At 49.3% G+C, this 12,744-nt stretch overlaps 1 pseudogene; it reads right to left on the reverse strand.

Annotated features, from left to right (window-relative positions):
- Positions 1–1,116: 1,116 nt before the first annotated feature.
- Positions 1,117–3,993, reverse strand: LOC119272778 (annotated as a pseudogene).
- Between the last annotated feature and the right edge of the window lie 8,751 nt (positions 3,994–12,744).

Raw genomic sequence — 12,744 nt, forward strand, 5'->3', positions numbered from 1 at the left:
TTCAGAATTTCATTATATTTTATGAATGGCAAACATTTTATTCAATTTTATTCACATTTTTCAATACACGAACTTCTTTTCAAAATCTTGAATTTTTTTATTTCTTGAATATTTTTTTCAAAATCATGTACATTTGAGAAAAAATAAAAATATATTAAAAAATCACGATTTTTTTTGAATCCACATATATTTTATGATTTATTGAACATTTAATTTCAAAATTCTCAATTTTTTAAATTTTTTAAGTCTCAATTTATTTAAAGTAGGAAAAAATTGGAAAAAGGAAAAAGAGAAACAAAAACCAAACTAAAAAAATAGGCTGTCTCCACATGGGCCGACCCAAACGGGAATGCATCTTCTCTCAGCACGCAGAGCGCCATATAGGAGGTCCCTACTACGTGAGCCGCACGAAGCAGGATTCCCCTGTGCGAAACGTCTTTCTTTTGTTACTTATAGGTGGCATCGGTGGGTAATATTCTGCAACTTTGGGGGACAATTTGTGATGGACGGGCATAAGAACCAATCCCTTTATTAGTCAGTATGGATATCACCTCGAAGTGCAATCCACTTGACAAGAGATTCCACTCGCATACCTCAATTTCACTCGACTGCAGTAGTATCACTCGACCATACAAAGAATCACTCCGTAGTCACCTCAGGATGGCAACGGTCAAGCGTTCACTCCATAGTCATAAAAATCATTAATAACTGGCGTTATCAGTAACGTCCCTGTCTTAACCCATATTGAACCCTGTGTAACCGAGGGCTGGAGGGGCCTAGCGCACTCTATATAAGCCACCCCCCTCCTCTGGCACAAGGGTTCGCACTCCTTATAACTCTCACGCATAATCCAGTCGACAAGCCTCCAAGGCACCGAGACGTAGGGCTATTACCTCCTCCGAGAGGGGCTTGAACTCGTAAACTTGCGTGTACAACCTCATCGTAGCTAGGGCCTTGTCTCCCCCTACGTACCCCCTATTCTTACTGTCAGACTCACTCCACGACAGTATGCTCGAGGTCGAGGTCCCGTCATAGTGTACATGAGGATGATCGTAGGATGCTCCGCATTTCGTCATGGAGTTTTATAGCGGAGCCGGCCGCCGCGCTGTCGACTGTTCACAGATGGCGACGTGGTTCACGATGAAAGGATGGGTACCTGGTAATGTCGGCATGGAACGCCCTGGCGAACGCGCGGAACACGTCGGGACGCATGATTATGTACGGCGTGGCGGTGCTCAGCACGACACCGCCGCGACCGGTGGCGACATGGAGGTTGAGGGCGCCGCGGGGCAGGGCCGCTGGAGCATCGGCCTCGTGCCATGACGCAAAGGAGATGCCGTTGACAGGGATGTAGTAGGAGATGCCCTCGTGAGGAGCGGGGTGTGGTACGGGACAAGGCCGGGCCCATAGGTGTACAGATTGTGCGGCCCGCACAGGGCCCACAAATTTTAGGGGCCCCAAAACTTTTATACAGGCCCATGACTTCTGGGCGTTGGGCCGCTATCGCGTCCACCTGAGTCGAGGCGTCGACGTCCTCCGGCCGCTGCTCGATCGGAAATTGGATCCTCGGATCGATCGCAAAAGCAAATCGGCACTCACGTGGCTACAGCCTACAGGAAACACGATCGTACGATCGGAAACGGGGTCATTGGATCGTAAACGGGATCGTCAGATCGACCGGCGACGGCGACACGGCGAGCCGGCGACAGTTCCTCTGGCCAGGTAGCCTGCCGCTGGCTGTGTGTTAGTGCTAGAACCCTTCCATGAGTTAGGGTACAGATGGATGATCTGTCATTCCGTCTGAGTTTTTTTTTATATCATCAGCCTTTTGAGTTTACCATGTCTGTTAGTTAGATCATGACGTGAATAAATCTACCAAGATGAGTTTCCTAAGTTGTGATGGTCCAAGTCTTTGTATAGGTTTCAGAACGTAAATGATCTTGAAGATTATGACCTCAGTAGGCAGGTTAGAGGCAATAGTACATAGTTACAGTTCGTAGAGTCCTCTTTTCTGATTAGCTTTGGCTTCAACTCCTACTCCTGATTCCTAACTAACTTTTGGCAGGATTCATCAAAGATCTGTTCTTGCCGCCTCGATTAAAGATCACAGTGTAGCAGTTTAGAGGGTGTTTGTTTCCAGGAACTTAGGCCCTGTTTGGTTCATAAGTCCTAGGACTTTTTTTAGTCCCAACTTATAAGTCACAAGTCTTTAAAAAGTATCTATCTGTTTGGTTCATGGGACTTATAAGTCCCTGTGAGACCATATTACAACTATAAGTCCCTATAAGACTCTCCTTGAGGGTCTTATTTCATAAGTCCCAAATGCCCATTTTAAGTTCCTATAAGTCCCTTCTGTTTGGTTTAGATGGGACTTATAGGGACTTTTTTAAGCCCCTAATCCAATAAGTCTTTAGGGACTTAAAAAAGTCCTTATAAGTCTCATCTAAATCAAACAGGAGGGACTTAGAGACTTAAAGTGGGCATTTGGGACTTATGAAATAAGACTCTTAAGGAGGGACTTATAGTTGTAATATGGTCTTTTAGTCCATGTTAAGTCCCAGGAACCAAACAGTTAAGGACTTTTTAGGGACTTGAGACTTATAAGTTGGGACTCAAAAAAGTCCTAGGACTTATGAACCAAACAGGACCTGGGACTAGGTGAGTTAGACAGTTCATCTAATTGCCAAACATTGACACATAATCTTCAATTAATATTTGTTCATCTTTTGTACTCCCTCTGTCCCAATATTTTTGTCTTAAATTAGTCTAGATACGGATGTATCTAATACTAAAACGTGACTCGATTCATCCGTTTTTAGACAAATCTAAGACAAGAATTTTGGGACGGAGGGAGTATCTTGTGTTTCAATAATATAGATTTGAATCATCATGGGGAAACATTGATCTGATTCCCAGAAGTGCAAGAGAAAAGAAAAAGAAAAAGAACAAAAATAATATGCAACATATTTATATACCCAATTGTTATGTAGTAAGACATTATATCACATGCATTATAATTTCTCCTTAGTTCAGTTTTAATGAGGTAGGACCTCATTTTTTAGTTCCGCACAGGGCCTACATTTCGCTGGCCCGGCCCTGGTACGGGACTACGGGTCCGGAGGGACGGCGGCGTAGCCGACTGTCAAGAGGTGGTGAAGCATATCAAAAAGAAGTCAGGTGGAAACTATGATGCAGTTGTAAAAAAGATTATTTCATGGCATTCTTCTTTTACTTCTTGCTGTTTTAAGTTTGAATCTAGAGTCTTGAATTTCGAGCCTCATAAACTAGCTAGGCATGCTGTAAAATTAGATCATGGCCGCCATATTTGGTTGGGGCAACCACATGATACTTCTGTAATACCGGTAGCAATACCAACTTATGAATAAAGCCTAGTTTGTTGCTAAAAAAAACAAGGCGACCTTACCTCCGAAACCGCGCTGGGCGGCGAGCTGCGACGGCAGTGAGAGAGGGCGCCGGGAGAACCCCGCAACGCTGGTGGCGCCCGCGGGGAGCGACCTCAGCAGGCTGTCCAGCGCGCACGCGCCGACGACGGCGAACGACTCTTCCGGGAGAAGCTCCATGGTGCCATCGCTGGTGTTGGCCGACATCGCGAAGCTCGTGAGGCCGCCGTTGGAGCGGTCGCGGGTGACAGGATTGCCGGCGCAGGCGCATCCCGACCCCGGCTCCACGTGCGGGCAGCGGCATGGGCACTGCTGGCTGGCCGCGCCGCCGCACAGACCGGACTGGCATGCCACAGTGTTGTGCGATGATGACGACGACGGGCACGTAGAGCAGCGACTTGTCGGCCTTGATGGTGATGGTGTAGAGAAAGGTGCTGGGGTCCTTGGCGAGCTTGGTGACCAGTGGTCTGTGCGGGGTTTGCTCGCCGCTCGCCGGCGTGCATGACAGCAGCAGGACGAGCGACGACACGATGACACGATGGAACACATGGTTCTTGGGAGTAGTGTGGAAAAGTTTGGCTTGGGTCGACATTTTCTGTGCTCGATCTATGATGGCTTGGGATCTGAGTGTATTTATACCACTTCTGAAGCTCGTAATCTCTAACGGCCTCTTTGATTTGCAGGATTGTCAAAATGAAGAAATAAAAAAATGCAGGAATAGGATGGCATGTCCCATAGTATCCTACAAGATTTAAAAGAATGTTTGATAACGCGGGAAAAACAAAGAAATTCTACAAAAAAAATTGAGTGGATGAAAATTATTCTCCAAAATGTAGTACAAATGGATCCTACGGACAAATTCCTAAGGATGCCAATCCTACGAATCAAACGAGCATTACAGAAAAAATTCCTAAGGGTTCAAATCATCCAAAAATCCAATGCAATTCCTTTGAATCAAAGGAGCCCTAAAACTACTTGATCTGAATGTACTCTGAAAAGCTACTCGATCTGACTGTCAAATTTGCACGGCTAGTTGTTCTTGTTTTCGGATACCGAGGAGTTGAGATTTTTAAACCTAGGGTAGATATTAATTATGTTTAGACTAAATTGGTTAGACACTTAGACTTCACACGTTTTTTTGGATTTATTTTAGGATTTTTCGGCAGCACGAGGTCCTTCGAAACTGTTAGTAGATCGAAGGCTTGCATGTATATTAAATTTGTCGATGTCATTAATCATGTACATTTCATTTCTCTTGGGAGCATCTAGAGAGGAAGTGACTGATTACAAAACATTCCATAGTGTGACTTAAGCAAATAAATGCGTGATTGCAAAACAACTGTAACAGTAAAAAATAGTAATTGTAAAAGATACAAAATAGAATGAATATAAGAATCAAATAACACAAAAGTTAAATTGCACCAAAATTAATGGAGTGCATTTGCACACCTAAAAGTGACTGAAACTTTCCATAGTGTGTCTTAAGCAAATATTGAAGAAAAAATCCACTGGAACTTCTAAAATTTCCAATCGCCTGTGTTTAGCAATTCATTTTTCTTTTATGCTTTATATAGATTTACTATCTCTATAATTCAAATTTTGATTTAGATTTTTTTGTGTGGAACCTGTGTATGTAGCAGGCATAGGTTGATTGGTCAAATTTACTTCTAATGACCATGTGCCAACCTAAAACCCTGTTCTTTTAGGGTCCAATCTTTTTTTAAGTACATCTAGACATACCATAACTTTATAAATGGTAGAATTGAAATTATAAGAAACTGCCACTCGCTGCGAACAATGAGCGTAGCACACACTGCACCACTCATGATCAAGTCTGCATACAGACAACACCGCAAAGCAAGTTACAACACAAAAAGTCTATCCTAAGCTGACACACAGACCCCGTCTTGACCGACGCCGGATGCCTCTGAAGACCACCATCTTCCGTAGAACATCGCTTGTCGACGCACCCTCTACTCTGAATGCCTAAGAGAAGGTGGCAAGTGGAATGGAGGACTTGCTCCGGTCTAAGGGAAACACCGTTATGGAGACAACGGCGACGATTTACGCTGGCCGGAGATGTTCGAGAATATGCTTAAACAGATTGGAACTTGGTATAAGTACGAGCTATAAGAGCAACTCTAACGGGCCGACCCAAATGGACGGTGTTTTTATTCGCTTTTTGTCTGTTTGGATCGGCCGCCGGCCCGCCGTCCGTCCTCTTTTAGTTTTTGATCGGCAGTGCGCCCAACGGGCCGACCCATTTCATGACAGCGTGCGCGCTTTAGATCATGCCAGCTGGTGCTCCAGCACGCGGGAAAAAAGCGGCCTACCGCGCAGGAATGGTTCGCGCGCGCGCCGCGGCCAGCGCTCGTTATAAGAAGGCGCTGATGAAGCCATGTACCTAGGGTAGGGGCACGGACCTGTCCAAGAAACCCTACCCTAGGACATCCCTAGGAGAAGTCACCTTTCAATCGACTTAAAGGTATCCCACTCGACGGACTCAAGACACTCGACCAGAAAGCTATCACTCGACCGCCAGGAGACCTACAGTCACTCCGCAGACAAACGGTCGGCTATTGAGTAGTCTTTATGGTCATTATAGCACTTTATTAGGGGCGTTACCAGTAACGCCCGACCCTAAATGTACCTTAAACCCTGCATTACTGAGGGCAGGAGGGGGCCGGCGAACTCTATATAAGCCACCCCCCTCCTCAGTATGAAGGGTTCGCACCCCTGTTATTCACACGCCAGTAATCCAATCGACCGCCTCCGGGCACCGAGACGTAGGATTGTTACTTCCTCCGCGAAGGGCCTGAACTCGTACATCTTGGTGTGTTTACAACTTCCCAATAGCTGAGATCTAGCCTCTCCATACTTACCCCCCTACATCACTGTCAGAGTTAGAACCACGACAGTTGGCGCCCACCGTGGGGCAGGAATCTTAGCGCCTGATTGGAGAAGTTGCGATTTTTCCGATCCCTTTGATCATGGTTTCGTGCGGAGTTTTGGCGGAGGGCCGCGAGATCCGTCTCGGCGCGCTCACGTTCATCGCCGACGACTCCGCCTGGCTTCAAGAGGCGCCACTCGACGTCGACGCGCTCCCCGTCCGCGGTGCGATGCATTTCCGTGCATTAGTTCGTGGCGTCCTCCTGCGGCAGCCGTCGACCCAATATCGGTCAGCCCCCGTATCGCCTCCCCGCCCTGTCTCCCACCGGCGCAAGCGCTCCGGTCGGTCGTGACTTCAGAGGTGGGTGAGGCATGCCGTGGCTCGCCAGTCGGCCACCCCGCAAGTCGCGGCAATCGAGTCCGACGAATCCCTCTGCGGCTTGTTCGACCTGTCGACTGGCTCCGCGGAGTCCGCATCCGAGTGCGACAGCAGTGACCCAGCGGCTGAGATCCTGGCGGTCGATGGGACGCACAGTCCTCCCGGTTTCCCTCGCGCAGATGGGGGCGTGGGCGGGGGCGGCCTGTCGCATCCCCACGATGAGTATCTCCCCGAACCTCTCACGTCATCACAGCGAGAGGAGCTTCGCCGCCGGAACACGGACGCCCTCCGCACCCCTATCGTCGGAGAATCCCCCGAGGCCCGGGCCTTGGAGGACGCGCGTTTGGCTAATTTGGCCGAGCGCACTCGACTGGAGAATCTCCAGCGAGCACTCAACGAGCGAGCGCGTCAACGCGCTCCCGAGTCCAGTCGACGCCAGCTCTTCCCGCCAACGCAGGTATATCGAACCCCAGTTCAGAATTTGGCCGCTGCGGCCCGTATAGCAGAATCAATTCAGCCCTCCCAGTCGGAGGCTGGCAGGGGCTTGTTACAGATCAGAGCGTTGCTCCGGGCAACGGGAAACCAGAATTCCGCTGTTTCTCAATCGCGGAATAGGATCCACAGTCGATCTGTTGCAACCGATACGGTCCAGTCGGCTCACAGCCCGCGGTCGCCCCCGAGGCGTGAGGGACGTGGCGACCGGCATGATCAGTACAGGAGAAACGAGCAGTATGATCACCGATCCGATCGTGATGATCGACGTCGAGTGCCAACCCCTCCCCCGAGGAGCGGTTCATATGCACCTCGACCTCGAGACGACAGGCGCCCTCATAGCGTTGGGTAGAGGGTTCCCGTCGACCCCAGGGACCCAAGCTTTGACGCGAGATCCGTCCTCGTTCAAGGCTTGGTTGACAGGAACAGGGCTCATCGGGAAGGCCAAAACAGAGATGCGCCCGCCAGCAGCAGAGTACATGCTTCAGGGCCAGAGTGTTTCAGTCGAGCCATCAGAGCCGCAGTGATTCCTCCCAATTTCAGGCTGGCGACTGGAATCAGCAAGTTCACCGGTGAATCTATGCCTGACACTTGGCTCGAAGATTACCGAGTGGCTGTACAGATTGGCGGTGGCAATGATGAGGTGGCCATAAAGCATTTACCTCTCATGTTAGAGGGCTCAGCCAGAGCGTGGCTAAATCAGTTGGCACCCAGCAGCATTTACACTTGGGAGGATCTCTCCCGAGTGTTTATCACAACTTTTGAAGGAACATGCAAGCGACCTGCAGGCCTTACAGAGTTGCGATCTTGCGTGCAGAAGCCGAATGAAACCCTGAGGGAATACATCCAGAGGTGGATCACACTGCATCACTCGGTTGAGAATGTGCCAGACCATCAAGCAGTCTGTGCCTTCAAGGAAGGCGTTAAATACAGAGAGCTGAATCTGAAGTTCGGTCGGACTGGAGAGATGTCTCTGAATCGGATGATGGAGATTGCCACCAAGTACGCTAATGGTGAAGATGAGGACCGACTCCGGAGTGGCAAGCACAAGGCAGTCGCCCAAGAAACCGGAGGAAATTCCAGTCGGAAGCAAAAGCGGAAGGCCGAGCCAGCCGCTCCTGGGGAGGCCCTGGCCGTAGCCCAGGGAAACTTCAAGGGAAAACCCAAGGGCACCTGGAAGCCCAAGAAAGTCAAGGATCAGGATGGAAACAATGTTTTGGACCTGCCGTGTCACATCCACACCAAGAAAGATGAAGAGGGTAATTTTATTTACCCAAAGCATACTACTCGACAGTGCCGGCTCCTAATCCAGCAGTTTCAAGGCAAACAGTCCAAGGATAAGGAAAAAGAGTCAGACAGAGTCGAGGACAAGGAAGATAGCGACGACGGATACCCCCAAATCAGTTCCACCCTGATGATTTTTGCTGATGTCAAAAGCAAAAGTCGACTGAAAGTCATCAACCGTGAGGTGAATATGGTTGCTCCGGCAACACCCAGTTATCTGAAGTGGTCTCAGACTGCCATCACGTTCGACCAGTCTGATCACCCTACGCACATTGCCACCCCTGGGAGGCAAGCGTTGGTGGTCGATCCAATTGTCGAAGGCACTCGACTGACTAAAGTCTTGATGGATGGTGGCAGTGGCCTGAACATACTGTACGCTGAAACTTTGAAAGGAATGGGCATTCCGATGTCCCGACTGAGTACCAGTAACATGAGCTTCCACGGAGTCATTCCTGGCAAGAAAGCCGAATCACTCGGCCAGATTGCTCTTGATGTGGTTTTCGGTGATTCAAAGAATTACCGCAAGGAAAAGTTGACATTCGAGGTTGTGGACTTCCAAAGTGCTTATCATGCCATTTTGGGCAGGCCAGCTTACGCACGCTTCATGGCTCGACCATGTTACGTGTACCTCAAACTGAAGATGCCTGGCCCTAAAGGGGTAATCACTGTTACAGGCAATCGGAAGAAGGCAGAAGAGTGCTTTGAGAAAGGCTCAAAGATTGCAGATGCTCAGATGGCAGTGGTCGAGCTGCAAGAGTACCAAAAGGCTGCCGATCCGAGTGAATTGCTACGGGCCAAGAAGCCTGCTTCAGAGTCAGCTTTTCAGTCGTCCGGTGAAACAAAAACAGCTCACATTCACCCGACCGACCCCGGCGCTGCTCCGACTCACATCTCGACGACGCTCGACTCCAAATAGGAAGAAGCGCTCATCCAGTTCCTCCGTGAGAACTGGGACGTCTTCGCATGGAAGCCTTCTGACATGCCTGGAGTTCCCAGGGGGCTGGCTGAGCACCGTCTACGAGTCGACCCGAAGTTCCAGCCTGTGAAAGAACATCTTCGACGGTCCGCCGTCCAGAAGAGGAAAGCCATTGGCGAGGAGGTGGCTCGGCTCTTAGCAGCAGAGTTCATCCGAGAGATTTACCACTCCGAGTGGCTCGCCAATGTCGTCATGGTCCCCAAGAAGGACAAGTCACTTCGCATGTGCATTGATTTCAAACATATCAATCGGGCCTGCCCGAAAGATCATTTCCCTCTCCCCCGCATCGACCAGATAGTGGACTCGATCGCGGGATGTGAGTTTGTCTTTTCTAGATGCTTATTCAGGGTACCATCAGATCCGTCTGTATGGACCCGACGAGATCAAAACGACTTTCATCACTCCATTCGGATGCTTCTGTTACGTCACCATGCCGTTCGGCCTCAAGAACGCCGGAGCCACGTTCATGAGAATGATTCAGAAGTGTCTACTCACTCAAATCAGTCGGAATGTGGAGGCATACATGGATGATATTGTGGTCAAGTCACGGAAAGGTTCCGACCTGCGGGCTGACCTTGCTGAAACCTTTGCCAACCTCAGGAGGTATGATATCAAGCTCAATCCATCAAAGTGCACGTTCGGAGTTCCAGGTGGAAAGTTACTCGGTTTTCTCGTTTCCGAACGGGGGATCGATGCCAATCTTGAAAAGGTTGGCACCATACTCCGGATGAAGCGTCTTGTACGCGTGCACGATGTCCAAAAGCTCACAGGCTGCTTGGCTACTCTAAGTCGATTCATTTCTCGTCTCAGTGAAAAGGCATTGCCTCTTTACCGACTGATGAAGAAGTCTGACAAGTTCGAGTGGACTCCAGAAGCTGACGCAGCATTTGCAGAGCTCAAAGCTCTGCTCACCACCCAGCCGGTGCTTGCTGCCCCAATCAGCAAAGAGCCTCTGCTGCTTTACATTACAGCCACAGGACAAGTTGTCAGTACAGTACTTACGGTCGAGCGGGAAGAAGAAGGAAAGACCTTCAGAGTTCAGCGCCCAGTCTATTATCTGTCTGAAGTTTTGACCCCTTCAAAACTAAGATACCCTCACTACCAGAAGCTTGTATATGGGATTTACATGACCATGAAGAAGGTTGCACATTACTTCTCTGACCACTCCATTACAGTCGTCAGCGACGCCCCACTGTCAGAGATTCTGCACAACAGAGATGCAACTGGTCGAGTGGTCAAGTGGGCGATTGAACTCCTTCCCTTAGATATCAAGTTTGAAGCAAAGAAGGCTATCAAGTCCCAAGCAATCGCAGATTTCATCGCCGAGTGGATTGAACAGCAACTTCCGACTCAAGTTCACTCGGAGCACTGGACCATGTTCTTCGATGGATCTAAGATGCTGAATGGTTCCGGTGTTGGGGTAGTTCTAGTCTCCCCCCGAGGAGATAAGCTCAGATATGTTCTCCAGATTCACTTTGATTCCTCCAATAATGAAGCAGAGTATGAAGCACTTTTGTATGGGTTGCGCATGGCCATTTCACTCGGCGTCCGTCGCCTCATGGTCTATGGCGACTCAGATTTGGTGGTTAATCAGGTGATGAAGGAGTGGGACGTCAGAAGTCCGGCCATGACTGGTTATTGCAATGCAGTAAGAAAGCTAGAAAAGAAATTCGAGGGATTAGAGCTTCATCACATCCCCCGACTGAAAAATCAAGCAGCTGATGATCTGGCAAAGATAGGCTCCAAGAGAGAAGCCATTCCCAGCAATGTGTTTTTGGAGCACATCCGCTCGTCGTCAGTCCAGGAGGATCCTTTCACAGAAGAAGCCCCACAACCGAAAAGTGCCACAGATCCGACTGAAGTCGAAGTTCCTGCTGTGGTCGACCTAATCATGGAAGTCTTGGCAATCACTCACGACTGGACGATACCGTACATCGCGTATATCCTAAGGAAAGAGCTCCCAGAGGATGAGGAAGAGGCTCGACAGATCATCCGCCGATCCAAGGCCTTCACAGTCATAAAGGGGCAGTTGTATCGAGAAAGCGCGACTGGAATCGGTCAGAAGTGCATAACACCAGAAGAAGGTCGGATAATCCTTGACGATATCCACTCGGGGACCTGTGGCCACCATGCGTCCTCTCGGACCATTGTGGCTAAAGCATACCGAGCGGGATTTTACTGGTCTAGAGCAAATGAGATGGCAAAAGAGATAGTCGACAAGTGTGGAGGGTGCCAGTTCTACTCCAACATGTCACACAAGCCTGCATCAGCCCTGAAGACCATTCCACTCGTCTGGCCCTTTGCTGTTTGGGGACTAGACATGGTTGGTCCACTGAGAACAGGCAGAAGTGGTTTCACTCATGTGCTTGTGGCAGTCGACAAGTTTACCAAATGGATTGAAGCTAAGCCCATCAAGAATCTTGATGCTTGCACTGCTATCAGTTTCTTCAGAGGGCTAACATTCAGATATGGAGTCCCGCATAGCATCATCACTGACAATGGGTCAAACTTCGATTCGGACAAGTTCAGAGCTTTTTGCGCCTCTCAAGGCACTCGAGTCGACTACACATCGGTCGCCCATCCCCAGTCGAATGGACAAGCCGAAAGAGCAAATGGCCTGATTCTCAAAGGACTAAAGCCTCGACTGATGCGTGATCTCAAGCACGCGGCAGGTGCTTGGGTCGACGAGCTTCCGTCAGTTCTGTGGGGATTGAGGACCACCCCTAACCGGTCGACTGGAAGAACTCCATTCTTTCTGGTTTACGGAGCCGAAGCGGTTCTGCCAAGTGATCTTCTTCACAACGCGCCCCGAGTCGAGCTTTACACCGAAGATGAAGCAGAACAGGCCCGGCAAGACGCAGTCGACCTCCTAGAAGAAGAGAGGGAGATGGCCATGATCAGATCGACCATTTATTAGCAAGACTTGCGTCGATTCCACGCCCGGAATGTGAAGAGTCGAGCCTTCCAAGAAGGAGATTTGGTCCTCCGAGTGGATCAACAGAAACCACACAAGCTTGCTCCTACTTGGGAAGGCCCCTTCATCATCACCAGAGTCCTCCACAATGGAGCGTATCACCTCTACAATGTTGATCGCCAGATCGACGAGCCACGAGCTTGGAATGCGGAACTACTCCGCCCCTTTTACACTTGAGCTCTCCCTTGGACGAGATGTAATAAGAAAAATTCCTGCAGTTCGTTTTTATCAAAGGCAAGAGTGTTCCATTAATTGTTTGTCACTTTTGTTTGCATATAAAATCCCCCAGTGGGTGACTTAGCTGCGAATCCGTTTCGCCTAAGTTTGAAAAAATCCTACCGAGTGGAGA

Source organism: Triticum dicoccoides, chromosome 3A, assembly GCF_002162155.2.
Source record: "Triticum dicoccoides isolate Atlit2015 ecotype Zavitan chromosome 3A, WEW_v2.0, whole genome shotgun sequence".
NCBI lineage: Eukaryota > Viridiplantae > Streptophyta > Magnoliopsida > Poales > Poaceae > Triticum > Triticum dicoccoides.